A 20,599-nucleotide genomic window follows, 5' to 3' on the forward strand; every position below is an offset into this window, starting at 1 on the left:
AAGTGATTAGAAATTGATTGCAAGGAAATATTATTTGAACTGATTGGAAATTGAATTATGAGATATTATTGTTTAAAGTATTCGATCATGCAACAATGTTATTTCAATAACTGATATTACCCACTTTATGCAGAGAATGCCAATTCGATGATGTTGAGTTGAGATTATGACAATAATCTGATGTAGAGATCAATAATCTATCGATCAAGTTCTCCCTCTCTCTCTCTCTCATATGATTTGATGATGAAAAATATGAAACAAATAAGAGTCTAATGAAATATTTTTTCAACAGAAACGTGTGCCGGAAGAGGACGAGAAATCATTCATGGTGCCGCTGATGAAGGAGGTGCGACGAAGGGAGGAGGAGGAGGAGGAGGAGGAAGTGGAGATAGAGAACGAGATGGAATCGGAGAACTTTCTAAGATTATTGAATAGCCGCACCGAGAAGCCATGGTCGCCTCTGCGCGAGCTGGAAGAGGGGTTGCCATATCCAATATGTGACGTGAGAGAGGCGTCCAACCAGCACGGGCGGCGAATTGTGATCAAAATCCGGGTACCCGAACTAAGAACAACAGATGTTTATCTTCCAGAAAGATTTACCTGGATTTTGAGCACAAAAGACATTGAAAATTTTAAATTAAAGTGCGAAACCTTATCTCTGTAAAGCATGTTAATGCTTTTATGACTGACATAAAAATTGTTAAATTCTAAATTAGCATTTAACAATTTTTATGTGGCTAAGCATCTAGCATTAACATGCTTCACATGTTATTATTATGTATGTGTGAAAGTTGTGTTCAATAAATTGTAATATTGTTTCTATAAAAATTGTTTTCAATTCTTACCTGTTGTTGTTGTTGATAAGTTCGTAATGAATAGTAGAAACACACAGAAGAAGAAATGGTTCACCTGCTTACACTCTGTTGTGAATGATATTTAAATAAGGTGACTGGGTCTTTTATAGTTTGTTGCCAGCATGCTCAGTAGTCTTTACCGCTACACACACACACACACACACACACACACAGCCGTACACCCAAGCGGGGCTGGCTTCTTGCTCGCTCCCTCCTACATCTGTTTTGGCACGTGTTCCTGCAGATGTGGGTGGGCACACAATGCCAGCATCATTTCCCCCCTTTTCAAATTGCATTCACCTTTTCAGATTATTTGCTATTTGAAATAATATTCTTATCATTCAAGCAATGTTATAAGCACATAGCAATCTGATACATGGTGTGAATTCATTTCCAACTCGATTGAAAATTAAACCAATTCAATTCAATTCAAGTTGGTGTATTGATTAATTAACCTCAGTTAATGTTCAACCATTGAGTTGAAAGGTAATGAAAAATGGTATGTAGGAGAAAGCAGAGTTCGAGGAAATGGGGTGAAGGAATCTTGAGTTCAGCGGCAAGAGTTTTTAAAGGTGTGTCAGGTTTGGCAGGTAATGTGACATCAACTATTTTAAATAAGGTATTTGATAACCTGCAAGAGGAAATTCATATTCCAGGATACGAGTGGTGTGGGCCAGGAACAAAGGTTAATGAAAGGTTAAAGAGAGGTGATCAAGGTATAAATTCATTAGATAGAGCTTGCAAGGTACATGATATAGCGTATATGCAAAATAGCGATAATAAAACTCGAGTGGTAGCTGACAGAGCTCTAGCCAACGCTGCATGGGACATTTTCAAAAATCCTCAAACACCCCTTGCAGAGAAAGCACTTAGCTATCTTGTTACAAACATCATGAAAGCTAAAGCGGCGTTTGGTGGGTCTTTGAGAAAGAAGAAGAAGAAGAATGAGAGGAGAAGTTATAGTAACGATATTAGACGCAAAGCTATAGCTCAATTGAAAAAGCATATTGCAGGAAAAGGTTATTTTTTGAAGCCTTTTCCTCAAATAACTAGTGGAGGGAGAGTTTTAATTCCACCCCTACCCCCATCATCATATGGAGTGAGTTTATTCCCTCAAAAACAAGTTAAGAAACGTAGAACAACAAAGAAGAGTAGGAAGAAGACAAAGAAGAAGGCATGAATATTGAAGGAGAATTGAGTAATTATGATTTGATTGATTGGTCGAAATTATTAAAGATTCAGCTAAGAGGCATATATATGCTAGATGCATTACCCAAAAAAATTCTAAAAAACGAGAATGCCATTGTGAATTTAGCAAAGGAAAGCGAGGATGGCACACATTGGGTAGCATATAAGAAAGTTGACTCCAATGTTTGGTATTTTGATCCAATTGGAAATTTACAACCACCATACGAATTGGACAAATATTGGAAAAAAGAAAATGGAGTAAATATATTTTATAATGTAGAGCACATGCAACCATTAAATAGCGATTTTTGTGGTCATCTTACATTATTGTTTCTTGCAAATCAGAAGTGTTTGTGCTGAACGCACACACACACACACACACACACACACACACACACACACACAACACACACACACACACACACACACACACACACAAGATGGTTGTTATTACATTACGATCTAACACAAGTAACCTCTATGAACATTTACAAGAAATTATAGAATTGGATGAAAATCGCGAATGGGAAATTGGATTGATTAATTTTTCTAGTTACAATAGTATTGCAAACATTAACAAAGGAACAAATTCCAGCTTCAAATATGGCATATATTAAAAGGGCACCCGAAAGCCCTATACAAGCAATGTTAACTAAATGACACATATCTCAAGAATGGTTAAAGATAGAGCCTTGAATTTTTTTTTATTCGAAAGATAATCAAAATATCTAGTTCCTACCACAGGTTTTTTCAAATCAACAATAAAAAAAAAAGTTATGATTTTTTTCTCAAAACACGATTTTTTTCTCATAATTTTCTCATTCAATGTACTCTATTTTTTTTTTAATAAACCTTGTCCAAAAATCTTGTGAGAGGAACTAGATATACACCTAAGCTACCTGTGTTACAAATTTGAGAGCTCTATCTCTAATAGTTATTGAGTTACATGTCATTTAGTGTTTGAAAATCAAATTTTTCAGGAAGCGAAGAAAACCAAAAAAATAGAATATTTGTTGTAACTCACAGATCAATATACTCCTGCGCAGTAAGCTGGATTGTCAGGGTCTTCATCTGCTTCATAAAGGTCTTCCAGTCTTCTTTTCTGTACATTTCTTGTCTGCCTGATTTTCTTTTGGAGTTCCAGAGATGCCTTTTCTCCATTTCTTATGCGTTCTTTATCCAGCCGCTTCATTGCCAGCACCATGTTTCTTCCAGCCTCCAAACCCATTTCTTCCATAACTTTCACTTTGGAAATATATCCTTCATTGAAAGACGAAACAGCTTCATATACACCTAACTCAAGGACAGGAAGGGTCACAAAAGTACGTTTTGGTACACGAGTCCAAATCAGATTGTTCAAGGACTCATTGGGATTTTGCGTCTTGCCCTTCAAACATTTTTCTAGAAGTAGAGGATCAGCCAATGATTTGAATACAGGTTTTATCGCTGACATGATGATTTCAGGTATGTGGAAGTGGTTCTTGTGGTCATATACTGCATTTTCCATTGCAGCTTTATGGAATTTGCACCAGGTATTGGCATCCTTGGGACAAAGTTGATGGGTTGGATTTTCATTTGTTGACTGAACATGGAAATATGTAGCCCATATTGCTCTCTGCATATCTTTTACACTGTGAGTGTTCCTTCTTATTGCCAACCCATAGAAAATTTGGAGTTTTTTTACTCTCTCACCTGTCAGACGTCCTTTCCCTTTGAGAGGTTTTCCGTCACTCAACTTTTCATTTCTCAGTTTGAAAAGTCGTGTCCCCATACGTTTTTGGATGTGGCCAATACACTCAAGTTTGTGTATAGAGACATCCTGACCATGAGGCTGTGCCTCACAAACTGCCTGATATCCTTTGGAATCTCCATCACCCAAATATTCGGTATACTTTACATTATACTTGGGCATGGAGCGGCTGAAAAGTTTGATGGCACCATCAATTTCCATCCCCCCACTTGTACCACGGTAGTTGGCTTGGCAGTCATCTTCGTGAATATTTTCAAGCCTTTGTGGGCATTTGCAATATTTTGATAAAGCACAAATATCTAGAACCTTACCAGTGTCCACTGATGTGAGAGAAACTATGCCATTTAGCGAAGAGAAGCCTCGCTTTTGCCAAGAGCCATCTAAAGCTACACACAGATTTCTATCATCACTGTTTTCAGCACATGCTTCCTCAACTGCAGACTTCATCGACTCTTCACACACAGATTTCACAGTTGAAGTTAGGGCTTTCTCATGAAGGGAAAACATTGTCGGTGGAGCAGATAAGTTCATGATACCACACAGACTTTGAGCACTTTTATATCCTTTACCAATTGTTCGCATACCTAATATGAGCCTAAGGTTCAAGTCATAAAATGTATGACTTTTATTATCATAATTATTCACCTGAATAGGCCTATCAACTTTTTTACAGTTCTCAAATGTTTTTACAGATTCACAGTTCTTGCACAATATTTTTATTTGTGAAGCTAGGCCTACAATTGACTTCCTACTTATGTGTAGTGGATGATTACAAAACTTACAAACTGCAATGTCATGTAGCATCAATTCAAGAACGTCTAAATCAATTATTTCGTAGCACTGAATGTCATTTCTATCATTATATTTGTCAAGGTTCTGACTTAGTTTTATCTTTGAGCTGGAAGGTTGATAATGATCATGTTTTTCTTTCTGGATGGGTGTAGATGTAGCTGCTTCATCAGTTGATTTGGCTACAACTTTCTTCCGTTTATAAGACAAGCGTCTTGTTCCAACTTTCTTTTTATTTCCCATTGTATTACACAATAAAACTATAAAATGTACTTACAAATCACTTTGACTTTGTTTTTTTAGACACAACCAAACACCAAAAATCGAAAACTATAAAAATCGCATCCAACATAACCGCAAACCGCAATTCAATAACAACAACACTATTCACCTTCAACTACACATGTTCGTATCATTGCCAACATAACAATGTACATCATAGCGAAAGAATTGTGAAAATCGCTTGATGCATTCAAAAGTTATACTGTTTTGAAATATTTGGTAATTTTCTTGAAATCAAAGTTAGAAAAAGGATTGTAGAGTATTAAAAAATACCAATTTTCATTGTGAAATAAACATGCAAATATCAAGTATCTTATATGAATGCATTCAGAAAACCAAGATCTATTCAATGGCACCAAAATTCAAAAATCGACAAAACATTTTTTTTTGCCTTTTTGGGTGCCTTTTTGGTGCCACACACACACACACACACACACAAGATGGTTGTTATTACATTACGATCTAACACAAGTAACCTCTATGAACATTTACAAGAAATTATAGAATTGGATGAAAATCGCGAATGGGAAATTGGATTGATTAATTTTTTTTTTGCCTTTTTGGGTGCCTTTTTGGTGCCACACACACACACACACACACACACACAAGATGGTTGTTATTACATTACGATCTAACACAAGTAACCTCTATGAACATTTACAAGAAATTATAGAATTGGATGAAAATCGCGAATGGGAAATTGGATTGATTAATTTTTCTAGTTACAATAGTATTGCAAACATTAACAAAGGAACAAATTCCAGCTTCAAATATGGCATATATTAATCGAGTTGGATACGGGTGCATATGAAGTTGAGGATATTATAAAATCTTTAAAGAATAAATTGAATATTGATGGGAAGAAGAATAAACTTATTATACGTGCAAACGCAAATACTATGAAGATTGAAATTCATTCTGATAAACCCATTGATTTAACACGTTCTTATTCGATTGCTAAGATACTTGGTTTTGATAATGTTGTTTTGCACCCAAATAAATGGCATTATTCCAAACATTTGGTTAACATAACAAGCGTTGACAGTATTGTAGTTGAGTGTAATTTAGCATGTGGCAGTTACTCTGATGGAAAACAAAAACATATAATCTACGAATTTTTACCAAAGGTTCCTAGCGGCTATTTAATAAACGAAGTACCATCACCAATTATTTATGTACCTTTGAATACGCATCGAATTCAAACTATTAATGTAAAGGTAACAGACCAGAACGGATTGTTTATTGATTTTCGTGGAGATACAATTACAATTAGGTTGCACATACGTGAAAAGTGATGGGTTATCTTATTTTCAACCCACGTTCGAATACGTGCATGCACAATCAAGTCATTAGAGAAAGGAACACAATAGTGTCAACACCTAAAAACAAACGTGCTTTGTCAGCTAAAAGCGCGAGAATATTAGAAAAGTTGGGTTTTATAGTTGATTGGCGAAATGTTAGGAGGGGGAGCGGCAGCAATTAGTGAAATTCTGGATGTGGAGACAGACCTTCAGTTTTATAATGATATTACTAAATTCCAATTTCACACTCATACAGTTTATTCGGGACAGGACATAAAAAACTCCGACAAAGCATGTATTGGCATAAATTCTTTAGATGTCTATTCTTTACCTTGTGAATCATTCATATTGATTGAGGGAACAGTTAACTGTACAAAACCGGGAACAGACCCGGGCGATACACCAGTTGCAGCAGACTATAAATTAAGCAGTAACGTAATCGGCAACCTTTTTCACGAAATATGATATGAATTAGCAGGTCAGCAAATTTCTAAATCAAGATTGATTGGATTAACATCCACAATTAAAGCTATTCTAGTGAAGAATACTCTCGATAAAAACACATATCACTTGGCTGGTTTTGACAGAGCAGGATATGAGCTAACGGATAATAAATTCACTTTCTGTGTACCGATGAAATTAATCCTCCCGTTTTTTGAAGATTTTCAAAGAATAATAATAAATTTGAAACAGGAACTCGTCTTATTGAGGTCACCGACAGACCTAAATTGTGTTGAGTCTACAAGTGGAACAAGCGTTAGTGTGAAAATTACAAAACTACAATGGAGAATGCCCTACATAACTTTAGAAGATCATGTAAGACTGAAATTTTTGAGACTGCTCGATGCTGACACTCCACTGAAATTAGGTTTCCGCCATTGGGAAATTTGTGAATTACCAAATTTGCAAAATTCACTTAACCATTCTTGGGCAGTTCGTACCACATCGAGTTTTGATAGTCCAAAATACATTATAATTGCATTTCAAACTGATCGTAAGAATAAAATTAAAAAATCAATATCCAATTTCGATAGCTGTGGTATTGAAAATGTTAAAGTATATTTGAACAGCAAGTATTATCCATATGAAAATCTGCTAGGTAAGAAGGAGGTATTATACCGCATGTTCCTGGATTTCGCGCCCTCGTATTATAATCATTCAATCAATAGCGAACTTGGAACAGAAATTGACTTTAAAACGTTTTGTGAATCAACACCGCTGATTGTTGTAGATTGTTCACACCAACCAAGTCATTTGAAATCATCGACAGATGTTCGTATTGAAATGGAATTTAATAGCGCAGTACCTGCAAATACTTCCGCGTATTGCGTTTTAATTAGCAATCGTGTGATGGAGTACACACCTCTGACGAGCATGGTGAAAGAAGTTCAGTAATTTGCGCACCACCTATATAAGGTGTGCATTCTGCTCAATTTAGTTCATTATCAGTTTCACCTTTGAACAGACAACATGTCCTATTCTTTGTGTTCTGATATTTTGGACAAGCCACAAACTCGCTCTATTGGTATTCAGTGCAATCTTGATAGTTTCTATTATGAAGCAAGTACACCGAAGCCGCTGCAGGTGGAGGAGGAGGAGAAACGAGAAGAGGAGGGGAAAGACGAAGGATTCGAGGAGCCCCCCGCCGAAGATAAAGAAGTGGACAAGCAGGCGCCTATGAAAATTGCTACGGTTGATCTTCACTGGTTTAAACAAGATTGTAATCAAATTATTGTGAAAGAACTTGCCATAATTGATCAGTTTAATAATTATATTGTGTTCCAATTCAAATCACTATTTGCAAAGACAGAATTGAGTGCAAAATTGTATAACGATGTAACATGGTTAGAACGTCACTATCATAAAATAAAATGGGAAGATGGAGATTTAGAATACAGTGACTCATTAATACGTGATTACCTTGCAGGTTATGAGAAAATTTTCACAAAAGGAACTGAGAAAGCAAAGTTTTTAAGAAGATTGCATAGCAACGTTCAATGTATACCAGAGGATTTTCCAAAACCTGATTTCAGCTTTTTCACTAGTTCATGGTGTTATGCTGTGTGTAACATTCATAAAAATAGACCACATTCTCACTGTGCTTTATTCTCTGCGCAACATTATAATTCTTTGTTGTTTAAAAATATGTATCAAGAAATAATTTCTTGTGCGAAAACAATCGAATGCAAAGTATGAAAATGGCGCCGATGTACACAAATTCACAGAAAAGAAACTTTGCTCATTATGGATTATTCTACAACGGAAAACAGATTCAGTGTGTTTATTGCTTACATGCATTGAGACTGCATAAAGCGCGTACATGTTGTCTCTTGACAATTAATGAAGAAAGACCACTTAATTACTCTATAATAGTTCCTGCCTACACTTAGTTTTGTTCATTCGCTCAACAACATGGATTAATGAAGAAAGTGGTTGGCTGCCGACAACAAATTGGAAGTGAGGTTAAAAAACTGTATTGATTGGTACGATGAGTGTGAAAGTGCAATTAGGAAATCAACTCCTGAAAATTATAGTTTGGCGAAACAATTGAAAGACATTTTTCTAAGCACGGTTAATTTAAATGACATAAGAGACTATCTATGTTATTATCGTCCTCATAATTTGTGTATAGATAAGCTAATTAAAATTGAAGATGGAATTATGAATAGTTGTGCTGCTGAAATGTGTAAATAAACGTTTTCTGCCTTCAAATGATTTTTCATTCCAATATCCCATTCACGATTTTTAGTTTAGTTGCTGCTTAGAGCTAGACCTGACAACACGTGTGGTGTGATCTTTTTTATCAGGGCACGAGCCCCTATAACACGTGCATCTCATCAATTTAGAAAGAGAGATATATCTTTCTCTATTCCCCTCATTCGACACATGTCAAACATCTGGGGAGCCGTTAACATGCAGTGTTATGGATTTTCAAAATTCAAAAAATTAACTCGTCTCTTGATTTTCAACAGGATGGCAAGATGTTGATTTACCGTTAACAAAAACAGAAAATGTACATTTTTCGATTTTATCTGAGATTTTCGAACTGCTCAATATTCTAGACAGCGGTCATCTACATTATGATTGTACAAATGATTCAGCATTATCTGTTGTTAAAAATTCCGATGAACTTTGGAAATGCTTGTACGATATTGCAGATAAAAAATGTAAAAGAACTTAGATCATTGTAGAGATTCACTAGTATAGCATTAGATGTGAGAGAGAGAGAGAGAGAATTTCTCAATTCAATTAGATGTGGAGAGAGTCATTGACCTCACTCTGGATTCACTAGTATAGCATTAGAGTAATATGGATTCACTAGTATAGCAAAAAGGATTCACTTTAATTTGTCAGTAGAGAATTTTTCCCTCAAAGGAAATTTTTCCCATATTCATCCCCCTCATCTATACTGGGAGAGAGAATTTCTCAATTCAATTCAATCTGTCAGTATAGCATTAGATGTAGAAATATGGATTCACTTTAATCTGTCACCAAGGGAATTTTTCTCTCTCAAAGAGATTTTTTTCCCTCATCTAGCATTCACTTCAATCTGTCAGTATAGCATTAGATGTAGAAATATGGATTAACTTTAATCTGTCAGTATAGAGAGGGAATTTTTCCTCCTAAAAGGGAAATTTTTTTTTCCCTCACCTGAGGAGGGGGAAGGGGTGAGAGAGAGAGATATCTCTTTTCAACTCCTTCACCTCCACTGGGCAGGGGGAAGGGTAGAGAAAGAGAGAGAGAGAAAGATATATCTCTCTCTTTTCAACCCCCTCACCACCGCTGGGGAGGGGGAGGGGGAAATCTATTTTTAGAACAACCCTCACCCTCCAGGCGGGGGGAAGGGTGGCGGGATGGACAAGGGTGGAGAGGTGGGAGGGAGTTTTGGAGCAAAAAAGCTTCCTCAAAATCTCAGTTTATATCTACTTTCATACCTCTAGTCAGGGAAACGACCTCTTCTATCAATGAAGCAGTGGAGTTTTCCGACCTTTCCCTACCCATAAATGGGAATATTGTACACCCCAAGGCACGAGAACGAACTCTGCGATGAAGCAGTGGAGTTTTATTCGGCCTTTCCCTACACAGGAAAGAAAATATTCCATAACCCTAGGCAGGAGAATGACCTCTGCAATGAAGCAGTGTGGTTCTCTGGCCTTTCCCTAGTCAAAAAAGAGAATATTCCATACCCCTAGGCAGGGGAACGACCTCCACAATGGAGCAGTGGAGTTTTCCGGATTTTCCTTACCCATGAATAAAAAAATTCTATACCCCTAGGCAGGGGAACGAACTCTACAATGGAGCAGTGAAGTTTTTGACCTTTCCCCAACCATGAAAGAGAATATTCCATACCCCTAGGCAGGAGAATGACCTCTGCAATGAGGCGGTGGAGTTTTCTGGTCTTCCACTAACAATAAAAGAGGAGATTCCATACCCGTAGGAAGGAGAACGACCTCTGCAATGAAGCAGTGGAGTTTCCCGGCCTTTCACTAACCATAAAAGAAAATATTTCATACCCCTGGGCCCGGGAACGACCTATGCAATGAAGAAGTGGAGTTTTGAAATATTTCCCGGTAGAGTTTCCCGGCTTTTCCATAGCCATAAAAGCCCTTGGCAGGGGAACGACATCTGCAATGAAGCAATGGAGTTTTACGGCCTTTCCCAACTATAAATGAAAATATTCTATACCCCCAGGCAGTGGAACGACCTCTGCAATGGAGCTATGGAGTTTTTTGGTTTTCAGTAAGCATCAATGAGAATATTCTATACCCCCCGGGCAGAGGAACGACCCCTGCAATGAAGCAGTGGAGTTTTCTGGCCTTTCCCCACCCATGAAAGAAAATATACTATACCCCAAGGCAGAGGAATGACCTCTGCAATGGAGCAGTGGAGTTTTCCGCCTTTCCCTGATCATGAAAAAATATCCCATACCTCTTGGCAGGGGAACGACCTCTGCAGTGAAGCAGTGGAGTTTTCCGGCCTTTCCCTAACCATAAAAGAGAATATTCCATACCTGTAGTAGCGGGAACGACCTCTGCAATGAAGCAGTGGAGTTTTTCGGCCTTTCCCTATACATAAAAGAGAATATCCCATACCCCTAGGTCGGGGAACGACCTGTGCTGAAAAGCAGTGGAGTTTGTTGGCCTTTCCTTACCCATAAAAGAAAAAATTCTATACCCCTAGGTAGGGGAATGATCTCTGCAATAAAACAGTAGAGCTTTCCGGCCTTTCACTACCCATAAAACAGAATATTTCATACTGATAGGAAGGGGAACGACCTCTGCAATGAAGCAGTGAAGTTTTCCGACTTTCCCATACCCATGAATGAAAATATTCTTCAACCCTAGGCAGGTAAACGACCACTGCAATGAAGCAGTGGGGTTTTTTGGCCTTTCACTATCCATAAAAGAGGATATTCCATACCTGTGGGAAGTGGAACGAACTCTGCAATGAAGAATTGGAGTTTTCCGGTCTTTCCCCAACCATAGAATAAAATATTCTATACACTTGCCAGGGGAACGACCTCTGCAATGAAGCAATGGAGTTTCCCGGCCTTCCTCAATTATAAATGAAAATATTCCATACCCCTTGTCAGTGGAACGACCTTTGCAATGAAGCTATGGAGTTTTTCGGCTTTCAGTAACCATCAATGAGGATATTCTATACCCCCGAGCAGGAGAAGGACCCCTGCAATGAAGCAGTTGAGTTTTCCCGCTTTTCCCCACCCATGAAAGAGAAAAAACCATACCCCAAGGCAGAGGAATGACCTCTGCAATGGAGCTGTGAAGGTTTCCGCCTTTCCCAGATCATAAAAAAATCCTATACCCCTGGGCAGGGGAACGACCTCTGCAATGAAGCAGTGGAGTTTTCCGGCCTTTCCCTACACATGAAAGAGAATATTCCATTCCTGTAGGTAGGGGAACAACCTCTGCAATGGAGCAGTGGAGTTTTCCGGCCTTTCCCTGGCCATGAAAGAAAAAATCCCATACCCCTAGGCAGGGAAACGTCTTTTGCAATGAAGCAGTGGAGTTTCCGGGCCTTTCCCTAACCATAAAAGAGAATATTCCATACCCGTAGGAAAGGGAACAACCTCTGTTATGAAACAGTGAAATTATCCGGCCTTCCTCTACCCATAAATGAAAATATTCTTCACCCCTAGGCAGGTGAACGACCACTACAAAGAAGCAGTTGAGTTTTTTGGCCTTTCACTAACCATAGAAGAGGATATTCCATACCAGTGGGAAAGGAACGACTTCTGCAATGAAGCAGTGGAGTTTGCCGGCCTTTCCCTACCCATAACGAAAATATTCCATACACCTAGGCAGAGGAATGACCTCTGGAATGAAGCAGTAGAGTTTTCCGGCATTTCACTATCCATAAATGGAATATTCCATACCCGTAAGAAGGGGAACGACCTCTGCAATGAAGCAGTGGAGTTTTCTGGCCCATCACTGGCCATGAAAGAAAAAATCCCATACCCCTAGGCAGGGAAACGTCTTTTGCAATGAAGCAGTGGAGTTTCCGGGCCTTTCCCTAACCATAAAAGAGAATATTCCATACCCGTAGGAAAGGGAACAACCTCTGTTATGAAACAGTGAAATTATCCGGCCTTCCTCTACCCATAAATGAAAATATTCTTCACCCCTAGGCAGGTGAACGACCACTACAAAGAAGCAGTTGAGTTTTTTGGCCTTTCACTAACCATAGAAGAGGATATTCCATACCAGTGGGAAAGGGAACGACTTCTGCAATGAAGCAGTGGAGTTTGCCGGCCTTTCCCTACCCATAACGAAAATATTCCATACCCCTAGGCAAAGGAATGACCTCTGGAATGAAGCATTAGAGTTTTCCGGCATTTCACTATCCATAAATGGAATATTCCATACCCGTAAGAAGGGGAACGACCTCTGCAATGAAGCAGTGGAGTTTTCTGGCCCATCACTACCTGAAAAAGAGAATACTCCATACCCTCAGGCAGGGGAACGACCTATGCAATGAAGCAGTGGAGTTTTGTGGCCTTTAACTACCCATCAATGAGAATATTTCATACCCATAGGAAGGAGAACGACCTCTGCAATGAAGCAGTGAAGTTTTCCGGCCTTTCCCTACCCATAAAAGAGAATATTCCATTCCCGTAGGTAGGGGAACAACCTCTGCAATGGAGCAGTGGAGTTTTCCGGCTTTTCCCTGGCCATGAAAGAAAAAATCCCATACAGGGGATCTCTAGGCAGGGGAACGTCTTTTGCAATGAAGCAGTGGAGTTTCCGGGCCTTTCCCTAACCATAAAAGAGAATATTCCATTCCCGTAGGGAGGGGAACAACCTCTGCAATGGAGCAGTGGAGTTTTCCGGCCTTTCCCTGGCCATAAAAGAAAATATCCCATACCCCTAGGCAGGGGAACGTCTTTTGCAATGAAGCAGTGGAGTTTTCGGGCCTTTCCCTAACCATAAAAGAGAATATTCCATACCCGTAGGAAAGGGAACAACCTCTGTAATGAAACAGTGAAATTATCCGGCCTTCCTCTACCCATAAATGAAAATATTCTTCACCCCTAGGCAGGTGAACGACCACTGCAAAGAAGCAGTTGAGTTTTCTGGCCTTTCACTAACCATAGAAGAGGATATTCCATACCAGTGGGAAGTGGAACGAACTCTGCAATGAAGAATTGGAGTTTTCCGGTCTTTCCCCAACCATAGAATAAAATATTCTATACACTTGCCAGGGGAACGACCTCTGCAATGAAGCAATGGAGTTTCCCGGCCTTCCTCAATTATAAATGAAAATATTCCATACCCCTCGTCAGTGGAACGACCTCTGCAATGGAGCTATGGAGTTTTTCGGCTTTCAGTAACCATCAATGAGGATATTCTATACCCCCGAGCAGGAGAAGGACCCCTGCAATGAAGCAGTTGAGTTTTCCCGCTTTTCCCCACCCATGAAAGAAAATATACTATACCCCAAGGCAGAGGAATGACCTCTGCAATGGAGCTGTGAAGGTTTCCGCCTTTCCCAGATCATAAAAAAATCCTATACCCCTGGGCAGGGGAACGACCTCTGCAATGAAGCAGTGGAGTTTTCCGGCCTTTCCCTACACATGAAAGAGAATATTCCATTCTCGTAGGTAGGGGAACAACCTCTGCAATGGAGTAGTGGAGTTTTCCGGCTTTTCCCTGGCCATGAAAGAAAAAATCCCATACCCCTAGGCAGGGGAACGTCTTTTGCAATGAAGCAGTGGAGTTTCCGGGTCTTTCCCTAACCATAAAAGAGAATATTCCATTCTCGTAGGTAGGGGAACAACCTCTGCAATGGAGCAGTGGAGTTTTCCGGCCTTTCCCTGTCCATGAAAGAAAAAATCCCATACCCCTAGGCAGGGGAACGTCTTTTGCAATGAAGCAGTGGAGTTTCCGGGCCTTTCCCTAACCATAAAAGAGAATATTCCATACCCGTAGGGAAGGGAACAACCTCTGTAATGAAACAGTGAAATTATCCGGCCTTCCTCTACCCATAAATGAAAATATTCTTCACCCCTAGGCAGGTGAACGACCACTGCAAAGAAGCAGTTGAGTTTTCTGGCCTTTCACTAACCATAGAAGAGGATATTCCATACCAGTGGGAAAGGGAACGACCTCTGCAATGAAGCAGTGGAGTTTTGAAATATTTCCCGGTGGAGTTTCCCGGCTTTTCTATAGCCATAAAAGCCCCGGGCACGACCTCTGCAATGAAGCAATGGAGTTTTACGGCCTTTCCCAACTATAAATGAAAATATTCTATACCCCCAGGCAGTGGAACGACCTCTGCAATGGAGCTATGGAGTTTTTTCGGCTTTCAGTAACCATCAATGAGAATATTCTATACCCCCGGGCAGGGGAACGACCCCTGCAATGAAGCAGTGGAGTTTTCCGGCCTTTCCCCACCCATGAAAGAAAATATTCTATACCCCTAGGCAGAGGAATGACCTCTGCAATGAAGCAGTGGCGTTTTCCGCCATTCCCTGATCATGAAAAAATATCCCATACCTCTTGGCAGGGGAACGACCTCTGCAATGAAGCAGTGGAGTTTTCCGGCCTTTCCCTAACCATAAAAGAGAATATTCCATACCCCTAGGAAGGGGTACGACCTGTGCGATGAAGCAGTGGAGTTTTCTGGCCTTTCCTTACCCATAAAAGAAAAAATTCTATACCCCTAGGTAGGGGAATGATCTCTGCAATAAAACAGTAGAGCTTTCCGGCCTTTCACTACCCATAAAACAGAATATTTCATACCGATAGGAAGGGGAACGACCTCTGCAATGAAGCAGTGAAGTTTTCCGTCTTTTCCGTACCCATAAATGAAAATATTCTTCACCCCTAGGCAGGTGAACGACCACTGCAATGAAGCAGTGGAGTTTTCGGCCTTTCCCTAACCATAAAAGAGGATATTCCATACCTGTGGGAAGTGGAACGAACTCTGCAATGAAGAATTGGAGTTTTCCGGTCTTTCCCCAACCATAAAATAAAATATTCTATACACTTGCCAGGGGAACGACCTCTGCAATGAAGCAGTGGAGTTTTCCGGCCTTTCCCTACCCATAAAAGAAAATATTCTATACCCCTAGGCAGAGGAACGACCTCTGCAATGAAGCAGTGGAGTTTTCCGGCCTTTCCCTAACCATAAAAGAGAATATTCCATTCCCGTAGGGAGGGGAACGACCTCTGCAATGAAGCAGTGGAGTTTTCCGGCCTTTCCCTAACCATAAAAGAGAATATTCCATACCCGTAGGGAGGGGAGAACATCTTCAATGGAGCAGTTGAGTTTTCCGGCCTTTCCCTGGCCATAAAAGAAAATATCCCGTACCCCTAGGTAGGGGAACGACCTCTGCAATGAAGCATTGGGGTTTCCCGGCCTTTCACTAACCATAAAAGAAAATATTTCATACCCCTGGGCACGGGAACGACCTATGCAATGAAGAAGTGGAGTTTTGAAATATTTCCCGGTGGAGTTTCCCGGCTTTTCTATAGCCATAAAAGCCCCGGGCACGACCTCTGCAATGAAGCAATGGAGTTTTACGGCCTTTCCCAACTATAAATGAAAATATTCTATACCCCCAGGCAGTGGAACGACCTCTGCAATGGAGCTATGGAGTTTTTTGGTTTTCAGTAACCATCAATGAGAATATTCTATACCCCCGGGCAGGGGAACGACCCCTGCAAAGAAGCAGTGGAGTTTTCTGGCCTTTCCCCACCCATGAAAGAAAATATACTATACCCCAAGGCAGAGGAATGACCTCTGCAATGGAGCAGTGGAGTTTTCCGCCTTTCCCTGATCATGAAAAAATATCCCATACCTCTTGGCAGGGGAACGACCTCTGCAGTGAAGCAGTGGAGTTTTCCGGCCTTTCCCTAACCATAAAAGAGAATATTCCATACCCGTAGTAGGGGGAACGACCTCTGCAATGGAGCAGTGGAGTTTTCCGGCCTTTCCCTATTCATAAAAGAAAATATCCCATACCTCTTGGCAGGGGAACGACCTCTGCAATGGAGCAGTGGAGTTTTCCGCCTTTCCCTGATCATGAAAAAATATCCCATACCTCTTGGCAGGGGAACGACCTCTGCAGTGAAGCAGTGGAGTTTTCCGGCCTTTCCCTACACATAAAAGAGAATATTCCATACCCCTAGGTCGGGGAACGACCTGTGCTGAAAAGCAGTGGAGTTTGTTGGCCTTTCCTTACCCATAAAAGAAAAAATTCTATACCCCTAGGTAGGGGAATGATCTCTGCAATAAAACAGTAGAGCTTTCCGGCCTTTCACTACCCATAAAACAGAATATTTCATACTGATAGGAAGGGGAACGACCTCTGCAATGAAGCAGTGAAGTTTTCCGACTTTCCCATACCCATGAATGAAAATATTCTTCACCCCTAGGCAGGTAAACGACCACTGCAATGAAGCAGTGGAGTTTTTTGGCCTTTCACTATCCATGAAAGAGGATATTCCATACCTGTGGGAAGTGGAACGAACTCTGCAATGAAGAATTGGAGTTTTCCGGTCTTTCCCCAACCATAAAATAAAATATTCTATACACTTGCCAGGGGAACGACCTCTGCAATGAAGCAATGGAGTTTCCCGGCCTTTCACTAACGATAATGAAAATATTCTATACCCCCAAGCAGGAGAATGACCTCCGCAATGAAGCAGTAAATTTTTTCGGCCTTTCCCTAACGATAAAAAATATTTTCGATAGAATATTCTCATTTTCGGTAGGGAAAGGCCGGAAAACTCCATTGCTTCATTGCAAAGGTTGTTCCCTTGCCAAGTGTATAGAATATTTTCTTTTATGGTTGGGGAAAGGCCGGAAAACTCCACTTCTTCATTGCAGAGTTCGTTCCACAGGTATGGAATATCCTGTTTCATGGGTAGTGAAAGGCCAAAAAACTCTACTGCTTCATTGCAGAGGTCATTCCCCTTCCTACGGGTATGGAATAAATAAATAAATAAATAAATGAATGTTATATTTTAGCAACAAATGAGAACATCATATGCATTACAACGTCAAATGGTAACAAAAGTAGACACATAAAAAATAAATAGAACTATTAATATAAGTCACAATCGCACACAGGTAAATCATTATAAATAATTCTACACCAAGAAATTTTTCTTTGATCTCAATGTAACAATCAAGTAATAAGGCTATTCCACTTCAAGATTTATTTTGGAAAATTCATCTATTATATAAATACAATTTTCTGACAAAATTGCTTTCAATTTGTTATTAAATTTTTCAATCTCTAGGTTCCTGATTGAAGGAGGTAAAAAATTATACAATTTTATCGCTGTATAGATGAATGTTTTTTGAGTCCTGGTGTAATTGAACCTGATTAAACTCAAAGTAGCCCTATTCCTTGTTCCATATGAGTGATATGAACCCAAAGCATCATATAAACGGATATTTTCTTTTATATATAGTAGGCTTTGAAAGATAAACAGTGGAGGAACCGTCATCACACCTAGACGAACAAACCCCTCTCTACAATGAGCTCGGGAAGGGAGTCCACAAATTAGTCTAATGCATGTTTTTCGCATCCTCAGTAGCCTTACACTAGAAAATTTATGACCCCAGAGTAAGGTACCTCGACTCAAATGACTTTGGATGAATGCAAAATAGACCGTTCTCAGTACCTTAGAACTTACACACAGTATCAATCTGCGTATCAGGAATATGCCTTTACTGATTTTCGACTCAATATTCATAATGTTTTTCTCCCAATCCAGATTCTCATCAATCATGAATCCTAGAAAATTCACAGAATGACTCACAGCTTCTGTGGTATTTCTTGTCATATAATCTAATTCCAAATCTTGTATTTTGCCTTCATTAATGCATAAACTATTAGCAGTACACCAATCGTGTATAGTTTCTGGAATTTTTTTTAATTTGTTTCTCAATACTTCATGTGAATTAGACCTGAGACAGATATTAATGTCATCAGCAAAGAGAAAGCTCTGTACTGATGGATTCGATAAAACATTAGGCAGATCATTCATGTGAATGATGAACAGTATTGGACCAAGAATTGATCCCTGAGGAACACCATGCTTCACAGGTAGATATCCCGACTCTTTTCCATCACAAAAAACCTTTTGAAATCGACCACATAAATACGACTTCATTAGTGACACAGCCTCCTCCTTGAATCCATAAAACTGTAACTTTTTCAATAGAAGATATATTCTCTTTTATGGGTAGTGAAACGCCAGAAAACTCTACTGCTTCATCACAGAGTTCGTTCCCCTGCCTAGGAGTATAGGGTATGGAATATTCTATTTTATGGGTAGATAAGAAAATATTCTATACCCCTAGGCAGGGGAACGACTTCTGCAATGAAGTAGTAGAGTTTTTCGGCCATTCCCTACACATAAAAGAGAATATTCCATACCCTATACTCCTAGGCAGGGGAACGAACTCTGCGAAGAAGCAGTGGAGTTTTATTCAGCCTTTCCCTACACATATAAGAAAGTATTCCACACCCCTAGGCAGGGAAATGACCTCTGCAATGAAGCAGTGTAGTTTTCTGGCCCTTCCCTAGCCATAAAAGAGAATATTCCATATCCATAGGAAGAAGAAAGACCTCTGCAATGTAGCAGTGGAGTTCTCTGGCCTTTCCCTAACCATAAATGAAAATCTATTATACCCCTAGGCAGGAGAACGAACTCTGCAATGGAGCAGTGTAGTTTTCCGGCCTTTCCCCACCCATGAAAGAAAATATTCTATACCCCAAGGCTGAGGAATGACCTCTGCAATGGAGCAGTGGAGTTTTCCGCCTTTCCCTGACCATGAAAAAAATATCCCATACCCCTAGGCAGGAGAACGACCTCCACAATGAAGCAATGGATTTTTCCGGCCTTTCCCTAACCATAAAAGAGAATATTCCATACCCATAGGAGGGGGAACGACCTCTGCAATGAAGCAGTGGAGTTTTTCGGCCTCTCACTACACATAAAAGAGAATATTCCATACACTTGGCAGGGAAACGACCTCTGCAATGAAGCAATGGAATTTTCCGGCCTTTCCCTACCGATAATGAGGATATTCTATACCCCTAGGCACAGGAATGACCTCTGCAATGGAGCAGTGGAGTTTACCGCCTTCCCCTGGCCATAAAAAAAAATATCTCATACCCTTAGGCAGGGTAACGACCTCTGCAATGAGCAGTGGAGTTTTCCGGCCTTTCCCTAACCATAAAAGAGAATATTCCATACCCGTAGGAGGGGGAACGACCTCTGCAATGGAGCAGTGGAGTTTTCTGGCCTTTCCCTAACCATAAAAGAGGATATTCCATACCCGTAGGAAGGAGAACGACCTCTGCAATGAAGCAGTGGAGTTTTCCGGCTTCACACTACACATGAAAAAGAATATTCAATACCCCTAGGCCTGGGAACGACCTCTGCTGAAAAGCAGTGGAGTTTGTTGGCCTTTCTGTACCCATAAAATGAAACATTCTATACCCCTAGGCTGGGGAACGACCTCTGCAATGAAGCAGTAGAGTTTTCCGGCCTTTCCCCACCCATGAAAGAAAATATTTCATACCCCAAGGTGGAGGAATGACCTCTGCAATGGAGCAGTGGAGTTTTCCGCAAATGCTTTCTCTGACCATGAAAAAAATATCCCATACCCCTAGGCAGGGGAACGACCTCTGCAATGAAGCAGTGGAGTTTTCCGGCCTTTCCCTAACCATAAAAGAGAATATTCCATACCCGTAGGAGGGAGAACGACCTCTGCAATGAAGCAGTGGAGTTTTTCGGCATCTCACTACACATGAAAGAGAATATTCCATACCCCTAGGCCTGGGAACGACCTCTGCTGAAAAGCAGTGGAGTTTGTTGGCCTTTCTGTACCCATAAAATGAAACATTCTATACCCCTAGGCTGGGGAACGACCTCTGCAATGAAGCAGTAGAG

At 40.2% G+C, this 20,599-nt stretch overlaps 1 protein-coding gene across 3 annotated transcripts in view; it reads right to left on the reverse strand.

The window, feature by feature from the left end:
• The window catches only part of LOC111064557, a 595,337-nt gene that overhangs the window by 545,980 nt on the left and 28,758 nt on the right, over window positions 1-20,599 (reverse strand). The window lies entirely within an intron of this gene.

The sequence above is a fragment of the Nilaparvata lugens genome, chromosome X (genome assembly GCF_014356525.2).
Source record: "Nilaparvata lugens isolate BPH chromosome X, ASM1435652v1, whole genome shotgun sequence".
In the NCBI taxonomy this organism is placed as follows: domain Eukaryota; kingdom Metazoa; phylum Arthropoda; class Insecta; order Hemiptera; family Delphacidae; genus Nilaparvata; species Nilaparvata lugens.